Below are 18,085 nucleotides of genomic sequence, written 5' to 3' on the forward strand. Positions count from 1 at the left end.
TTCTGGCAAATCATTTAGGAATGAAGTCACTAAATAATGACCGATGTTAAGTTTCAGATGTCATAATCTTCAGAAAAATGCATGCTAAAGCAAGACCTGCTATTCTATCAACTGTCTTAAGTTCATACAAGATCAATTTTTAGTACTGTTTGTATTTTCCCCCAATATATTTGGCCTTGTCCAGATTTCCTGCATTAAGAGGTTGAGAGGTATGTGCAAATAAATCGCTTTATAGAATTAGGAATATGCAAACCTCTCAACTGTCCCCAATTTTGGCTCAAAATGTTGCTCTCCCCCTAATAATCCCTCCGCAAAATAGCAATTTTGGAAGAAAACGTGGAAGGTCTACAATTATAAATAACTGTAATGATCAGAGTTATACATTACTTTTATTTCAGAAATGCATGTAGATTCTCTATTTTTTTCAGCTGCTCCAGTTAACAGTGCTCATATTAAAATGGTGTCCTTTCTTTGACAGGTTCCCGGCTGTATTGTCTGGCAATTTTATAATTTTGCATCACATTTTGGTCCGTTTTTCATAAAATTGCATTTTTTCTTGCAAATTAGTGGCAAATCATTAAAGACTGAAGTTAGAAAATAATGGCAGACATTTGAGTTTCAGATTTCATACCTTTCAGAAAATTTGTACTAATGCAAGACCTACTACTATTCTATTATCTTTCTAAGTTTATAAGAGCAATATTTAAAAAAAAATGTCCTTATTTTTGGGCCTTTGCCTCAGTTTTATTTATGGGTTTGTTGCTCTATGAGTTGGAGAGGTATGTGTGTGTGTGTGTGTGTGTGTGTGTGTGTGTAAGGTAGGTAGGTAGCATACCTCTCAGCTGTCCAAATTTTGCAAAATGTCCAGATTTTTGCCCCATATTTTTGTCTGTTCCTCATAACTTTTGTAATTTTCTAGGAAATCATTGAAGGCCGAAGTTGCTAAATAATGACAGACATTTGAGTTTCAGACTTCATGTCCTTTAGAAAAATTCATACTAGCACAAATCCTGTTATTCTAGCAACTTTCTCATACTAGCACAAATCCTGTTATTCTTGCAACATTCTAGGTTCACAAGAGCATTATTTAATATATGTCCCTATTTATTTTAGGCTTTGTCCATATTTCTTGCACTAAGAGGTAGGTAGGGGTGTGTGTGTGAATGAAACACCCTAGTTAGGGGTAGCAGGTGGTTAGTAATTTACTCAAGCTCAAAACCTGTACCTTAGTTACAGAAAACAAAAGCATGAATCCTCTACCCCAACTACCATGCTGCATTTTTCAAAGAACTGAATTTCAGGTTAATTTTCAGTTCAAGGAACCAAGTTGAGTGAATCTATATTATATTACTGAAGAGGCATTACAGCGAATGCCTCTACATCAACACTAAAAGAGCGAACCGTGAATTATGAGAATGGCCGTAGCTTGGCTGGGGGTGGGGGGTGGGTAGCAGTTTGAGAGCTGTAAGTGCAAATTTGAAAATCCTAGCTACGCCTCTGTAACAGCCCAATGGTAAACTTAATATGCCACTGTCCAGAAGCATTTTCTTTGAATGTGTATTTCAGTGCCATTTCAATGAATGTGAGTTTCAAGGGCAGGGAAGTTTTCTGTTTGTGCTATGCTTGTTTTCACTGTGAGACCATATTGCTTTGTTTAGCAAATGACTGTCAGTGTTTGTGCTATACAATTTGAAATAATTTTTTTTTAAATTAAATTCAAATAGCTGTAATATTTGTAAAAATAAAGAAGAAATTAGTATGCACACTGACAGGTTTGAGCAATGTTTATGGTAACTGTGGAGAAATAGCCAAGTAATGGGACACTGGAATGGCTGTGGGTGTTTTTCTGTGGGTGGGCTCCAGTCCATTACCCTCTCTAGGGCCTCATTTGACTATGATCTGGCTCTGCAGACACAGTAAGTATTTTAGCACAGGTGATGGCATGGCCATTTTGCAATACACCTCCAGATATAACAAATGAGTGGAACCATGACTTGAGAAGGACAAACACACGTTTTATGGTATTTATCATTTGCCATTGTTGTAGTTGTTACCTTTAGTCATTGTTGGCATGAGACAAGGTTCTAGAGCATATCCAGCATCTCCACTAGATGTCCCTCTAGAAAGTTACCTCTTCCATACTCTTGATCAAGTTCACAGTTGTGCAATATTTGGAAGTTGAGAAAATTGCCTAGGTGGACTGCACACAAACTGAAGATGACACCCTGTGCATTAGAGAACATCTTCAACTGGAGTTATACCCTTTGCGGTTCACATAACTACTTCACTGTTCCCCAGGTGAGGCCTTTAATTCATTGTGGGTGCAGTCTATGACCCCTAGTACCTGAAGAAAAATGTTCTATAATATAAACATCATGCATAATGGTAGCTGTTTCCTCTTAGATATGTGGAATTCACATATGCTACCCCACATGTAACAGAACGGGCTCAAGGAACTGGTGATTTATTTTGTTGCAGAAGCCTTTGAAACCCCCAGTGTGTTCCCTGTTGGCTGCTGAAAGGATGCTGTAGCTAAACAATGTAGAGCTATGCATTAGGATGAGTTCTCCTCAATTACTCTGGGATCATGGATGGGCTGATACATGTCCACTATTTGCTTTATGGTTCACCTGTCCACCCTGTAGTAATCCATTATGCCAATTTCATGTCATGAAAGCTTACACGTTGTCTGAAAACCCTACACATTCAGTGGGTGATATCTGGCAGCTTTAGTAGCAGCTTCTCTAATTGCTTCTTGCAGATACAGGTTTGCAATGGCTATAGCAACCCTAACATATTTTCAGGTTTCCTGTGGCTGAATGTAAGCATATAGCCAAATTCACTGCTAAATCAGGTGTGTTGTGATTGCATGTGTTTTGTATTTTTCTGACCTGAGCTACCATTTTTTTATTGCATTAGCATACAATATAGCTCACTGCGCAGTCATTAGCATATAGTTCTGCTAACTGTTGTTTCCAAGCCTACCACATCATGTTATTCTGCTTCCTGAAAAACACACACCCTGCTCGTCATTCAAACAAGTGCAGCATGATGAGCATGTGTTCATGAATCCCAGACTATATATTTTAGATTTTTTTTATTTTATTTCATTTTATTTTATTTTTCAGGATACACCACTTTTCTTTCTGCTTGGTGTTTTTTTGCAGCGTAATATGGTATAATACAACTTATTTGCTTCAGGTAATTCTCTTGTGCTATCAGACTTTTTGTATGTAGATGGGAGACAAGCTAACATTTATATATGTCAAATAAGTAGTAAAAGAGTGTCCAGTTTCGAACCAAGTATTCAAGGCTTCATGATTTCATAGTATAGCAATTTGTTTAGTAGAGCAGAAGTGGCAAATCATATTTACCTCATGCAGAGAGGATAAAAAAAAGCGAAGAAGATTTTAGATGCACATAGTGTAGTGCTGTGAAATGGATTTCTGTTGTGTTTATTGCAGAATGTTAAGTATGATTTTGACTCCAAATTATCAAATGCCTGACAAAAAAAAAACGTTATTTAATCAATGTGTGTTTGAAAGGAAGATTCACAGTTATGGGAGACTTCATCCCCACTGAAATAGAGCCGAGATGACCACTCAGTTTTAAAGGATATTGTGGTATGGGTCATGTTTGCGCATGAAAACACAGAGGTATACATCTATGATTAGTGTTTTTGAGAAGTTTTTAATTTTGGCTACATTATTGATTTATTTATTTAGTTGTTTATTTTTGAGCAATGATTTTATCCTTATGCATTCCATAATAAACAAGTGTATTCATGTATTTCATCATTATAACTATATTATGATAGATAACTACAGGTTAGGAAATACCTATCTATTTATCTGTCTATCCCTTGTATATTGCAATAGTCCCACTAGTTAGTCAGGGGACTCCCAGGGTGACATTTCTACTACTGAGGAAAGTTTGGTCAGGTAATCAGGAAAAGTCCACTACTCTTTGGAGCTGTTACATGGTGTGGATGGCACCTGCAGCAGAAAGGAAGAAGTCCAATAGAAGCAGCAGCACAGAGGAAAAGAAAAAAAAGCTTTGGATGGTTTGGAGGTGAAAATGACAATCTGGAATAAAATTAGGTAGAAATGTAGTATCAGAATGCAGATAAAAATGTAGCTGTCTCAATGGAAAATGAAATAAGCAAGCTCATTTGAGAGGTGCAGATACCAGAACTGTCATCAGGAGGACTTGCAGATGATGTTCTGCTGAGAACAGTCATGCAGGATGACCCAAATGATAGTTCTGTTGTTTAATGGGGTGAGATGGCAGAAATCTTTTTTCACAAGTGCTTAGTATGGTAATGTGGAGAAAGAACCAGGTGATGTGGCAACAGGGGAATGCAGCAGCTGAAATGTGTACAACAGTGACGGTTAGTAAAAGAGGAAAGCAACAACAAACAGAAGGGGCCGGAATGTGTGGAAGCAGAGAAAGCAGATTTAAAACTTAAACAGTGGTGACAGTAAGCAAAAACAGAGAGCAGGAGCATACTGCAAGTAAAGTAAAATGCTTTTTGAAAAGAAGAGAAGTCCAACTGTCAGAATAAGTAAAACAATGAGACTGTAATAGATATTATGTATGGGAGAAGTTGGTAACTGCTTTGGGGATTTAAAGCTCACGAAATTTGGTATTGTTTACATATTGGGGCAGAAACTATTTGTGACAACATTTGAAAATGAGGGAATGATGGTGACATTTCTGGAACTGTACAACAAAAGGATATTTATCCATGGAAAGCGTATTTGATTTCTGATAGTACCTTAAATGTTAAAAATGTTACTTTGCAATTTAGAAGTGATAGACTGGAAGAAGAAGGTGTTAAAAATGCATGCAGGGTTTGTGTGAAACTGTTGTAAAAGGTAGGGATGAGAGAAACTTATAGTATGGAGGGTGGAGGTTGGAAGTGTTTTTTGGAAATTTGAAAAAACATGGGGCCGGATTCATGAAGGCTTGCGCGGAGTCTAAGAGTAGAGTAAGACTTCAGCAAGCCAACATGTCTGCCGAGCGATCCAGGAACAGCCAGCAGGGGTGTGCAAGAGAGCTCCTAAAACGACTCTTGCACGGACAGGGTTAATTTATGCAAATTACCTCATGTGCTGCTGAAAGCTATGCAAATGAGGCAAATTTGTGATCCAGGAAACACTAACCAGTCCAAGTAAGAGTAGTGTTATTTGTAGAAATGTACTTGGTTGGCAACTGAGTACTGTTCTGCAAATAGCAAAACGGAGCTATGCCAGCTCCAAATAAAGGATGTATCTGGTTGAGGAAGCATGCCAATGGCCAGATATATGGCCATTGTCATTTTTATCCATTGCAAAATAATAAAGTATCAATCTCCAATGTTTAAGTGTAGCACAGTGCGGCACTCTAAAAGCCCTAAAAACAAAAAATAAAAGCCACAAATAGAAATTTTATTCAAAATATTCACCTGCCATGCAGGTGAATGGCAGGCTGAAGACAACATGGCTACTGAGTAGTGGATGCTAAGGGGGGAAGCTCAGTCTGAGAGATGTAACCAAGCATTAGTAGGTAATCCTATGCAAATGAGCATAAGGATAGTGAATCCCAAATTTCCCTGCCATGTGAACCATGCCCGTAGAGTGGAAGAGTAGGATTAGGGGAGTAACAGAGTAGAAGATAGGTGACATCATGAGGGGGTATGTATCAAAAAGACTTTAAGCTTATTGGAGCAGAGTGGCATGTGGTTGTTGTGAGTTACTCAGGACTGGAAGAGGCGTGTCTACAGTTGTCTAAACTGAAACACAGAAACTGAAGGTGTACGCTGTGGCTATCACAGAAGTTTCTTGCAAAGCTGCTTACACTGTGTGAGCGCGTGTGCACACCTGTAAACCGTTCAAAGCCTGTGTGCACGTGTGTGCGCCCGTGTAAACCTGTGTAAGGCTAAGTGTGTATGCACGATTGTGCACCCGCCTAAGCCTGTGTAAGCCTGTGTAAGCCTGTGTGCGTGCATGTGTGCACGTGTTTGCGCTTGTTTGCGCGGCGCTGCCCCCTGTTGAAACAGAAATGGGAAAAGGAAGGAAAGGAAGTAGTAGGAAGTTAACCAAGGAGAACTAGCAGAGCTGCAAGGTGAAATCAATCAGAATCAGCCAATTACACAGGCAGTACACTAGCTTAGCCCAGCCTAGCACTTAAAACTCTGCAAACAACATTTCTCCATGTTTTTCTCAGACACACTGCCACACTGCAGTCTAAAAAGAGAAGTGAAAACTTAAAAGCTTAACTGAGACAAAAGAATGTTAGGGGCTGCCATTGCTATTATAAGGCAACATGTGCAAGATGCTGAGGGTGGTGCCATTGCGAATGCTGCTGAGCAACCCACAGTGAGGAGATGGAGAAGAGTGTACAGACCCAGGGTAACCTACCAGGGGCTACATGAGCTGGAGATAGTGGAGAACTATAGAGCGGACAGAGACCTCCTGCAGCAAATTGTTGAGCTGTGAAAGCCACGTCTCAAACACAGAACCAACAGAGGGAAACCCATCCCAGTGGAAACCAAGGTATGTGTTGGCCTAAGAATACTAGCAACAGATACCTTCCAGAGACCAACTGGTAATATGATGGGTATTTCACAGGCATCAGCATCCAGGGTACTGCACCAGTTCCTGAATGCCATATCAGCACATGTCGGGGATCATGTATATTTCCCCAATTTCCGTGAGGCATTGGCCAGCAACATGCATCTTTTCCATCAAATAGCGGAATACCCTGAGGTACTGGGTGCAATAGACTGCACGCACATACACATCAAAGCACCAGCTGGTGAGCTGGGTATGGCCTACATCAACTGCAAGGATTTCCACTCCATCAACTGCCAGGTCATGTGTGATGTCCAGGGCATAATACTGAATGTGTGTGCTGGCTGCCGTGGAAGCTACCATGATTCCCATATCTGGCATCTGTTGCAGCTGTACCAGACATTTGCCAATGGGGACATCCCTGACGGTCTCTTAGTGGGGGATGCTGCTTACGCACTGGAGCCGTGGCTGACATCCATCAGAAATACACACACACCTGAACAAGAACACCATAATGAGGCACACACACAAACACAAAATGTAATAGAGCTTGTGTTTGGGATGCTCAAGTCATGGATCTGTTGCCTGGACACATATGGTGGAGCCTTGCAGTACTCACCAACTACATGTACCCAAATTGTCATGGTATGTGCCATGCTACACAATATGATCCTGTGAAAACAGCTGCAGCAGGAACAGCATGGGGCAGGGGCCAAACAGCCCCCCACCATTGCCAAGGCCTGCACAGGCACAGCGTGACTTGGAGGAGAAACAACCTGAGCCTGTCCCAGTAGGCAGAAGGAGGCATGCCCAGTATGCCCTGGCCTTGGCAAAGAGGCAATGCATAGCACATACACTGGATCAGTAGGAACCCTGGAAATGATATGTCCCTCTGACTCACACATAAAATAATAGGGATGCCTAACATGACACTACCTGTTTCCAAACATGTATAGGGAGTGTAGTATGTGCATCCGACATAGGCAGCCTTGCAGCACCACCTGATGCATGATTGTCATATTTTAAGCAATATAAAGCAGTGCTAAGCAGCTTTTACCAATATCTAGTATATGTAAACAAAATTGCTCGTGCCAACTAGTGCAACGTCGTGCAACATTGGGCAAGGTTGGCCAAAGTTGAGCAAAGTCAGTTAAACATGCTCATATCTGCTGTACTGTTCCTTAAGCAGTCTGGTCTGCCCAGCATGGCAATAAAAAGCAATGACAGGGCTCGAACCCAGGATACTTTGCACTATTGTCACAGTATTGAGCCACTAAGCCATGATAGCATTTCAATGGCACAGACACAGCAGGACAATCGTACACTAATGCAAACACAAAGAAATGCAGTATCATGCCCCTAAAGAGGCAAATGGGTAACCTCCCCCACACGCCTATGCAGGCAGAGAACATCAGGCTAGGCAGTGTGATGTGGGTTGTGTAGGCTATGACGTCGCAATGTAATATACGTGACATTGGATGCCAACATCTGTAGTACAGTAGTATGCCTCAAGCCACTACGATAGGCAACAGTACAGACTGAAATGGTGTCCTGTATATAGCAGAGCATGCATAGCAAATGTGTATAAGTGTCAGGTGAAACCCACATCCTATGTACACACACAGTAACAATCAGGTGTGCCCCCGGGTAGAAATGTACAAAGAATAGCTGTTCCCCTGTATGTAGAAATGTTGGTAAGTCTATGCAAAGTGTCACATGGAAGCCCTGCAAGCACAGCATGATCCCTGTTGATCTATGACACAAAGGTGAGCCCTACTGTAAAAATACAACTTGATTTTCCATACACATATAGTATAAATGTCTATACTGGGCGTGCTCACACACTCCAACAAATGTAGTGGATTCCATTCAGCATCACACTGAAGGGTCATACTGGGCATGCTCACACACTTAAAAAAAAGAACCAAATGTCAGGCAGCAACATACTGAAAGCTCATACTGGGTATGCTCACACACTTAGGCTAAATACGGATGTGATAATTAGTTATCTATGGGCAGATGTGTTTAGTCATCTCTACTTACAGAAACACATTCACAAAGTGGTTGGAAAATCATGCTATGTGTTCACACAAACTGCCAAGGTCTGTGCACATAGGTCTAAGGTGGTTTCCACTACTCAGCAGTCATCAGACCTGTCAGAGAGTACCACAACACACTTGCGATGAATCCAATTAGGCATGTTCAGCAGCTAGAATGACCAATAAAGTACCTTAACAAGAGGATTACTGGCCTCAAATAGCCATCCCATGTAACAAGACTGAATGTAACCCAATCTGTACTCTGTGGCATACTGTCTACTCAACAGACAGGTTCATGTCATGGTTACAGTCAGATCTGTTCCAAGTTACAGCTCAATGGCAGTAAATGTACAGAGCCAACTGATATTGCCAACATCCTGGCAGATAGGATCACTGTTAACTGTACCCCCCTCACACCCATGAAAGAGCACATCTCCATAATGGAAGACTGCAAAGTTGCTGTCATCATGGCTGCACAAGTAATAAACACTCTCCAAAGCCAGTATCACAGCAGCCATGGGACCAGATAACTTCCCAGGCTGTGTAGTATCTACTTCCCTGAAGTAAACATTAACATGGCAGATCTGTGGCAGCTGAATTTACCAGAGGACTGCAAACCAGGAGCCATAATGGTAAACACAAAAGATGTGGACATCCTACAAAAGGGCGTCACTGGGACAGATGGCTGTTGTCAAAGCCATGGGCTCTAGCTCAATGCCAAAAGGTGCATTGTCATCCCCTATGTTAAAAACTCTGTAGCCAAGAACTACAACAGAGGTGGTAGTATATTTCACACTGAAAGTGTGACAAGGGACCTTGGGTCACAGGTGGACAGTGGATACAACTGTGCTAATCACATTCCCACAGTAGTCAGGAAACCCTCCCATGTGGCACACCTCATCACAAAATGGACAATGTTCCCCTCCACTCATCACTCACTAGAAGTATAATAGAGTACAACGCCACTGTTGCTATGTACCTCACAAGACAACTACAACAACTGGGAAGCCAGCAGCAATACCACACAAAGAGCATTAGCAGCCTGAAATACATGCCATACACAGACCATCTCAAAATGCTCCATACGTACTCCATTGCATATCGCCCACTCAGAGGTGTTCACTGCCTAACTTACAAAGCAATCTCAAACACAGAGCTGTTGGATATGGTCCACGTAAAACACTCACAATCCCTCTGCCAGGAGGTCTCTGTCCACTCTATAGCGCACAATCCCTCTGACCTTTGGACCCAAAACCACGAGTGAAATACAAAGGGAAGGGGTGTACCCCATTACCCTATGGATACCCACACCTTCAGGTTAGTGGCACAGCATGAGGCCTTGTAGACCATGCAAGTGCAAGTAACATTGGCCAAAGCTGCCCATCAGATTGTAGCCTGCTACAGATCATGTACCTTGTTTCAGGAACCTCACTCAGTATTCCGGAGAACAGTGGAAAGTAGAAAAGTCCTATCCAACACCATTATATGAGGAGATTACAACTACCCAAACATAGAGTGGTGGAATTACTCATGTACAACGTCCTTCGCCCAATGTTTCCTAGAGTTTAAAACCCTAACACCCTGGAACAGCTGGTCACCATGCCCACTAGAGGTGACAACATACTGGACATGATCATCACCAACATAGGGTACCAGTGTTCCACTGCAGAGATAAACCCCTCGCTGGTAATATCAGATCATGAAGTAATCAAACTGGGCATCCACATCCGGCCCCCTCACCAAGTCAATGAAACCACTGTGAAGACATTTGCAAAAGCAAACTGCACACTTCCCAAGACCAAAGTGGAGCATTCCAAAGCCCGCTTGCTATAGGATAATGGTATACAAACCGCAGAATCATTTACAAGTGCATCCTATGAGCATCTACAGTGATGCATGGATTGAGACATCACAAATAAAACCAAGATGCACACCTCCAAAAATAAGACACCAATCAGGTGGTTGTTGCCCATAAATAAGCTAGACAACAGAAGGAGGAAACAAACACATGATAGAGCCAACTTCACTAAAGGAAATGCATCACTGATCATTATCAGGATGAAACAATGATCGCTCATAAAATAATCCAAGGACAGCTTCTAAAGACAAATAGCCAAGGAATGTAAGAATGACAACCACAAAGCATATGGTAGCTATACCAGACATGTAGGTATCAACCTCCAAATATGCTGTCAGCTACTGAAAAAATTAAAGAAATACACCAAACCAACTATCATTGCCCACATCCAGGGGGACACGTTCAGTGTAAACACCCCCCATCACCCCCAAAAGGGCCTGTGTCCAGCACAGAAGGATGCAGAGCCCCAGACATCATGGACATACAAGTAAAGACAGCCCTCACCAAAGCTGAGAACACAGCATCAGTGTGTCTGGATGGTGTCCCAGGCTGTGGCATACACTAGGCCCATGAGGAACTGGACCCTCACTCACATTCACTGTCCAGACATAAGCGTACCACAGGCTATGTACCCAAATAATGGCTACACAAACAGTCATCCAGCTCCAGAAAGGGGGTGCCACAACAGAACATGGACACCATTGCCCAGTACATCTACTCAGCCTGGTCTACAGAGCTATTGAGCAAATTGTCATGGAACCCAAAAACAGAGGCATTGGAGACCTACAGACACTGTACTCTCCAAACCTTTGCCTTGTTAAAGTCAGATCCTGGCTCCCAAATCTAGTTGACTTATTTCAAACAGTTACCAAGGGCATAGATGGAGGTGAAAGTAGTCCACACAGTCCAGCCGGACCTTACGTAGGACTTTCCACAGCATTCCTCACTCTGTCATCATGGACAAGCGTACCAGCTGGAACATCAACAGCTATGTCACAGGATGGGTGGCCAGGTGGCTCACAGATCAAATGCACATGTTTAGAGTTGCTGGTGCCATGTCCAATTTTAAGCCAGTCACAAATGGCATCCCACAGGTCTTGGTCCTGGGACCCCACCTGTTCAGTAGATACTGCTCAGAGGTAGAGGCAAGCATGGGAGGCGTATGGCTGAACAGGTCTGCAGATGAATGGTAACTGTGGTCCATAACCAACTGCACGGCTTACACAGACATCCTCTAGAAGTGTCTTACAGAACAGATACCTGGTGTCAAAACAATGGACTCAAGCTGAATGCCAAATAATGCATATTCATCCCCTTTGGGTACAACAAATTGCACACAAATTACCACATACGTGGTAATCCAGTATGTATGGAGAAAGTCATTATGGCCCTGGGGACACAGGTAGATAGTACACACCCCTTTGATGATGACATGGCCAAAGTGTGTAGACATTCCTTCAATGTAGCCCACCTAATGTCACCTAATGTAACCCACTTTGTATAGTCTGATGATGTCACCATCCTACAAATAAACCTGTGGAAAGAATAACTCGCAGTAATGTGTATAGCACGGCGTGTAAATATGCACCTTTGTAGTATCATCAAGTAGTTAGGTAGTGGTTTGAATCCTCCGCTTGACAAATTTGTGTGTGTGTGTGTGGTCTCCTTGGGAAGGAGCAAACATGTTGGAGAGTAGTAAAACACCTTAAAAGTGGTAAACTAATTTCTGTCAAGTCTGATTATGTCACCATCCCACAAATAAACCTGTGGAAAAGAGATAGTGTGTCGTGTTAATGAGTACTTCTCGAGTATCATGGAGTAGTTAGGTAGGGGTTTGAATCCTGCACTTGACGACTGTGTCTGTGTATGGTCTCCTTGAGAAAAAGCAACCTTTTAGGAGGGTCGTGAAACACCTTAAAAGTGGTTTACACATCTTTGTCATGTCTGATGATGTCACCATCCTACAAATATACCTGTGGAAAAGAAAAACCCCAGTAATGTGTATAGCGCATTATGCTAATGCATACTCCTCTAATATCATGAAGTAGTTAAGTAGGGGTTTGAATCCTGCAACTGTGTGTGTGTGATCTTCTTGGAGAGGAGCAACCTTTTTGGAGAGTAGTAAAACACCTTAAAAGTGGTATACACATCTTTGTCATGTCTGATGATGTCACCATCCTACAAATATACCTGGGGAAAAGAGCACTCCCAGTAAAGTGTGTAGCACATCATGTTAATGTGTATTCTTCTAATATCATGATGTAGTTAGGTAGGGGTTTGTATCCTGCAGATGACAACTGTGTGTGTTTTTGTGTGGTCTCCTTGGGAAGGAGCAACTTTTAGGAGAGTAGCAAAACACCTTAAAAGTGGAAAACTACGCTTTGTCAAGTCTGATTATGTCACCATCCTACAAATATACCTGTGGAAAAGTTGCTTCCCAGAAATGTGTACAGCACGATGAGTTAATGTGCACTCCTCTAGTATCATGAATTAGTTAGGTAGGCATTTGAATCCTGCATTTGGTGAGTGTGTATGCTCCATGTAGTGGGGGTTTTGCTTTTACTACCATATGACATATCAGTGGGCACTGCACATGTGAGGTAGCTATGAGGCAAATACATATACGTACATTTCACCTCAAGTATTGCATGTGTGGGAACCCTGCTTTATCCAAGTACACAGTTGGCATATTTGCCAAACTGTGCTGCTGCTTCACAGACCTTAGGTCACATCTGTATGCTTGTGACAAGGCCAGCTACTGCAGTGATGCCTGGCCTAGATCATCCGTGTCACACACAGTCATTACGGTTTCTATTGAATTGTCTGTGTGTGAGGGTTTATGGCTGAGGTATATGACAGACCTGTTCAAACGCAGCAGAGTCTGTCAATGATGACTATGCATTATAGGTTTACAACAACCTTTGTGGACATGCATGCAGACCCCTGATTGCTTATGTGATCCACCGAGGGATTCCAAAATACCTTAGGGAATGTGATTATCAAAGGAGAGATGATGTAACACTAGGTTGCATGTACACATCGGTACCTGTTCATGATGTTGGTGGCTACTACCTATGTGGTACTGTGGGGATACTATGTTCCGTAAGGGTGGATGACTACACTTAGTTTCGCCTATAGCTTTACAGCATGGGTTTGACAACAGGTATCTGTCTGTATGATACCATTGTGGAGGATGTGTGTGTCACCTGGAGAATGCAGTATAGGCCACAGTATGCATTAGCACATGTGGACAGACATATCCCTACTGTGATTGCTTGTACCTAAGAGAGCAATATGCTGAACGGGAGTGGTCTCAGTAATGGGTGCAGGTGAATACCACTGGTTATTGGCATAGTATAGTATAGTACCTGAAGGATCCAAATGTTGCTGTGTGTCCTACATCTGTGTGTCAGTCGACAGGACATCAGCTAATGATCGGTTATGGTCAGGCTGTTGCAGTCATGTATACTACCAGAATGCGAAACAATGACAGATAGTAACAGTATCACCCACAGCACAGTGTCAAACCCTGTCATACACATATGTGTAGTCAGGTTCCAAAATGTGTGTAGTACAATGCATACTGGCCACCAATAGAAACTATGGAGTGTTACTGTGTAATACAAAGCATGTCACCCTGCCCATGTGTCCACTATGCATGTACATGCAGACAGTGCACCTCCACCATTTCCACAACTGTACACCTGCAAGTATGTGCTACACACATCCCACAATACTGTCCACTCTGTAACACATGCTGCCAATACTGCACACATCAGCCAAGTGGCACGTGGGTGGACAATATACAATTGGAACTAACACTGGTGTAAACAACACTACAATGACAATCATAGCTTTAATGCATCATGCGTGCTCAGCTACACCTTCAAGCATATCATTATACTCTACTGCTGACAACATGCTAACATTGCTATACTGCTATAAAGACACCTTGTGCATCAGCACCATGGTAGCCTGTTCCTGCATTGATGTTATAGATGATAGGAGGTGGCACAGGTTTTATCATATGCACAGGGTGTGTTGTTGGTCTGCCAGAGGCCTACAGTGAAACATCCAATCAACATGTATGTGTGTGTGTGTGTGTGTGTGTGTGTGTGTGTGTGTGTGTGTGTGTGTGTGTGTGTGTGTGTGAGGGGCAAGAATAATGGTATGGGCCAATGTTGTTGTAATGTGTGTGTGTATGTGTTAGCCCTAGGTGTCTGGATTATGTGTGTGTGTCTGCATGCACATAGTTCCACCATGTGGCTGCCATATACGGGTACTTGTGGGACAGCCACAGACTGTACCTGCAAGGCTTTACAGATCACCGTCTCTGGCCACGGATACGGTACCTGTGCCTGGCTTGGGTGCTGCTGACACTATCAGGTACCAAGCAAGACTGAGTAATATCCCCAGAGGTAGATGGATGTACACTGGACCCAAGTCCCTGCTGGGACTGTCCAGAGCCATGTGCACGTGGTCTTCTAGGATGTTCTATGGACAGCCATCTCCCAACATTGCTGGGGCTGGTACTGGCACTACGGGAGTGGCTGTTGCTTGATGGACATCCGCAGCGACTGCCAGCTGCTGATGTTGCTGGCATACGTCCATATCGATGACTCCACCATCCCACACTGTCCTGACACATGGACATGACATTGCGAAGGACATCTAGTGTCTCTCTCCAACGTCTATCAGTGACCTTAGTGTAATTACGGACGGCACCAGCTAGGTCATGGATACTGTCTATTACAGCAGTGTTATGTGCCCTCTGTGCCCTCAGTCCTTGTCTGGTGTACCGTTCCATATGTGCCTGTGCCTCCATGACAGCCTGGAACGTGCGTGAGGTACTCAGACCTGTGGCACATCTGCCAGTGGCATGATGGGCAGCAATGCTCCAACGAGAACCTCTGGACATCTGCCTATGTGGTACCCTTCCAGACATCTGGGTATGGCTGCTGTGTCGTGATGCATGTGCCATGGATACCACACTGTCATGGCCAATGCCGGCTGTACGCTGTCCCACTGCTAAGGGCATTGGTGATGGATGTATTGGCAGTATGACTGTGTGCATGGATGGGGTGGACACATGTGTAGTGTCGATTGGTGGCCCAATGATAGACCCTGACAAACATGCCTGTGCCTCAACACACCTATCATCATTGTCACTATCATGCTCAGTGACATCAGTTTCCCTGCTGCATTGAACCTGCCCAGTATCAGCACCTGTGAGAGGGAGACAGGAAACATACTTTACAACCTGTACATGATGTCAGCACACATGCACACATGAACACATGCACACATGCACACATGCACACATGCACGCATGAACACATGAACACATGCACACAAATATACTCCTCACTAGTACAGACACACACACACACACACACACACCACCAGCAATCCCGAACATAATCAATAGCGTGTGATGTTGTGGTACAGTATCACAAGCCAAACATTTATATCAAATGTGACAGCATGCAGGATGTGTGTTGCTCAGCAGCATGCAGTGTAGACAGCCATTGCTAATAACAGTATACATGGCCTTGATGCATTTGTGTTTTGTTCAGTGAATGGCCTCACCCTGGAATGCAATGTGTACCTGGACACAACATTGCTGTGCAGGTATTAAAAGCCTTGCAATGTCCTGTGCACCGTCAGTCACAGGTATACATACCATGTCTGGATGTGTATCAATATGTCACATAGATATCCATTTCTGATTAGAGCATCTGTGTCTTTAGCAGATGATTGTGGACACAGGTGTAGCACATGCATGCTATGTATACACACAGGATGAGAGGTGCAGGTATACCTGATGGAATACCATTGCTCAACATAGCCATTGTACATTGGTTATGGTGAGTGTAGGACATATTGTGGACATGCCAGTGCCAGCCATGACATGGCATGCTGCCACACAACTGCAACATGAAACATCACGCATACACAATGTTTGTCATGTGACCTATACACCCCATAGCATTACAAGACATATGTGTGTCACTTTCTACAAATGGGGATTGCTATGCATATTGCATATAGGTGCATATGTCTGCACGCACACAACATTGAGGTGCATAGCAATTCATGATATGTGTATTACTGTGGCCACTTTAACTAGATGGGGTGTAGTACCATGAGCCATCATCATGCAGCATCATGTGGCCACTCAAGGCTACTAATGTGTGCCAGACTGGCACATAGCATGCTGTACCTGAACTGCAGTACCATGGCTACATTCACCATTTCATGGCCAGTTGTTACATGGGTTTGTGCGGTGCCCAATAAGGGGCGTTGCCTAACATGAATGTGTTATGCGTTGAAGAGTGTTGCACAGCCACATGTGAGGCATCTACCCCTCAGGTATATTGTGTGCTGTGAGGATGAGGTTTGGGATACTGTAGTGTGACCTTACAGCGGGTGTCTGAATAAGCCATGTGTAGCACGTTAATGTGTACTGCGTATGACAAAGGTGTGTATGTTGTGTGCATGTGTATCGACTCTGCCTATCCGATGTCCACTACAGTGTTGCCACAATTGCGTAGGATTCTCTGTGTATTGTATGTGTTTTAGGCAGCTACCCGCGTTACTAGGATGTGCATAGTCTCACAGCAAACATGCACAGCATGCATTATGCGTAGGTGTGTTACGTGTATATAGCCTATACCTCATCTATGGCATGCACATTTAATTAGCAATATGAAACGTATAACACACTCACCAGCATGGCTCTGCTGCCTTGCTGTCACACCAGAGGGACCTACAAGGATATCAGGCACTTTGTCAGTGACAACAACTGTGGCATTGCTACTGTGTGTTTGCAATCTTACAGTAGTACAACGGTGGACAGTCACAGGCCTACAGATTATATTCCTAATTATTAGTATTGCACAACACTAGGCACCACATCATCTAACTACACAGTACACATCTCACATAAGCATGCTCTACCAATAGAGGTAACAGTATTCTACAGCTATGCCATGTTACCTGCACGCTCCATGTCAACTTGCTGGGTGGCTCCGGCATCCATGATGATACATGTTAATTGTTGTGGTTGTGGTGGCCAGGAGCCACCTGGCTCAGGAGCAGCTCCTCCACTCTGGTGAGGGGAGGATGAATGGCTACCCCCTCACCTGTGGCAAGCTGTTGTCTGTGGATATCACACACATGCTGCCGGACATGTCTAATTAAATCACTGCAGTGATGGCGTACCTGCTTATATGTCCGGTTATGCATGCCTATGTCATTTACCCTACGGACAAGTTCTTGCCACAGTGCAGCTGGCTCATGCTGGTCCTGGCTGGTTCTGGAGAAAGCAGTGCATAGTGCTGCACCAGATTCGCTGTGATGGCTTCCTCCTCGGCCGTGCTCTATGCCGGGTTACGATGGTGGGACATTACCCTGGAAGACAATTAAACAATATGTGTGAGCAAGTTATGTGGCACACGTAACATTCTAAAGTACAGATATAAATTAACTGCCATATATAGCAACCTATTGGCTGTCAGAAGATACACACTTTCAATACCACATATCAGTTCTCAACACAGAGATACCTGACAGTGCCTGGCACACTCTATATATCAAACCATGTTTTGCACAGCAACAAAGTTATAACAGTA

Source organism: Protopterus annectens, chromosome 6.part0 (assembly GCF_019279795.1).
Source record: "Protopterus annectens isolate FY-2018-M chromosome 6.part0, PAN1.0, whole genome shotgun sequence".
NCBI classification, from domain to species: Eukaryota; Metazoa; Chordata; order Ceratodontiformes; family Protopteridae; genus Protopterus; species Protopterus annectens.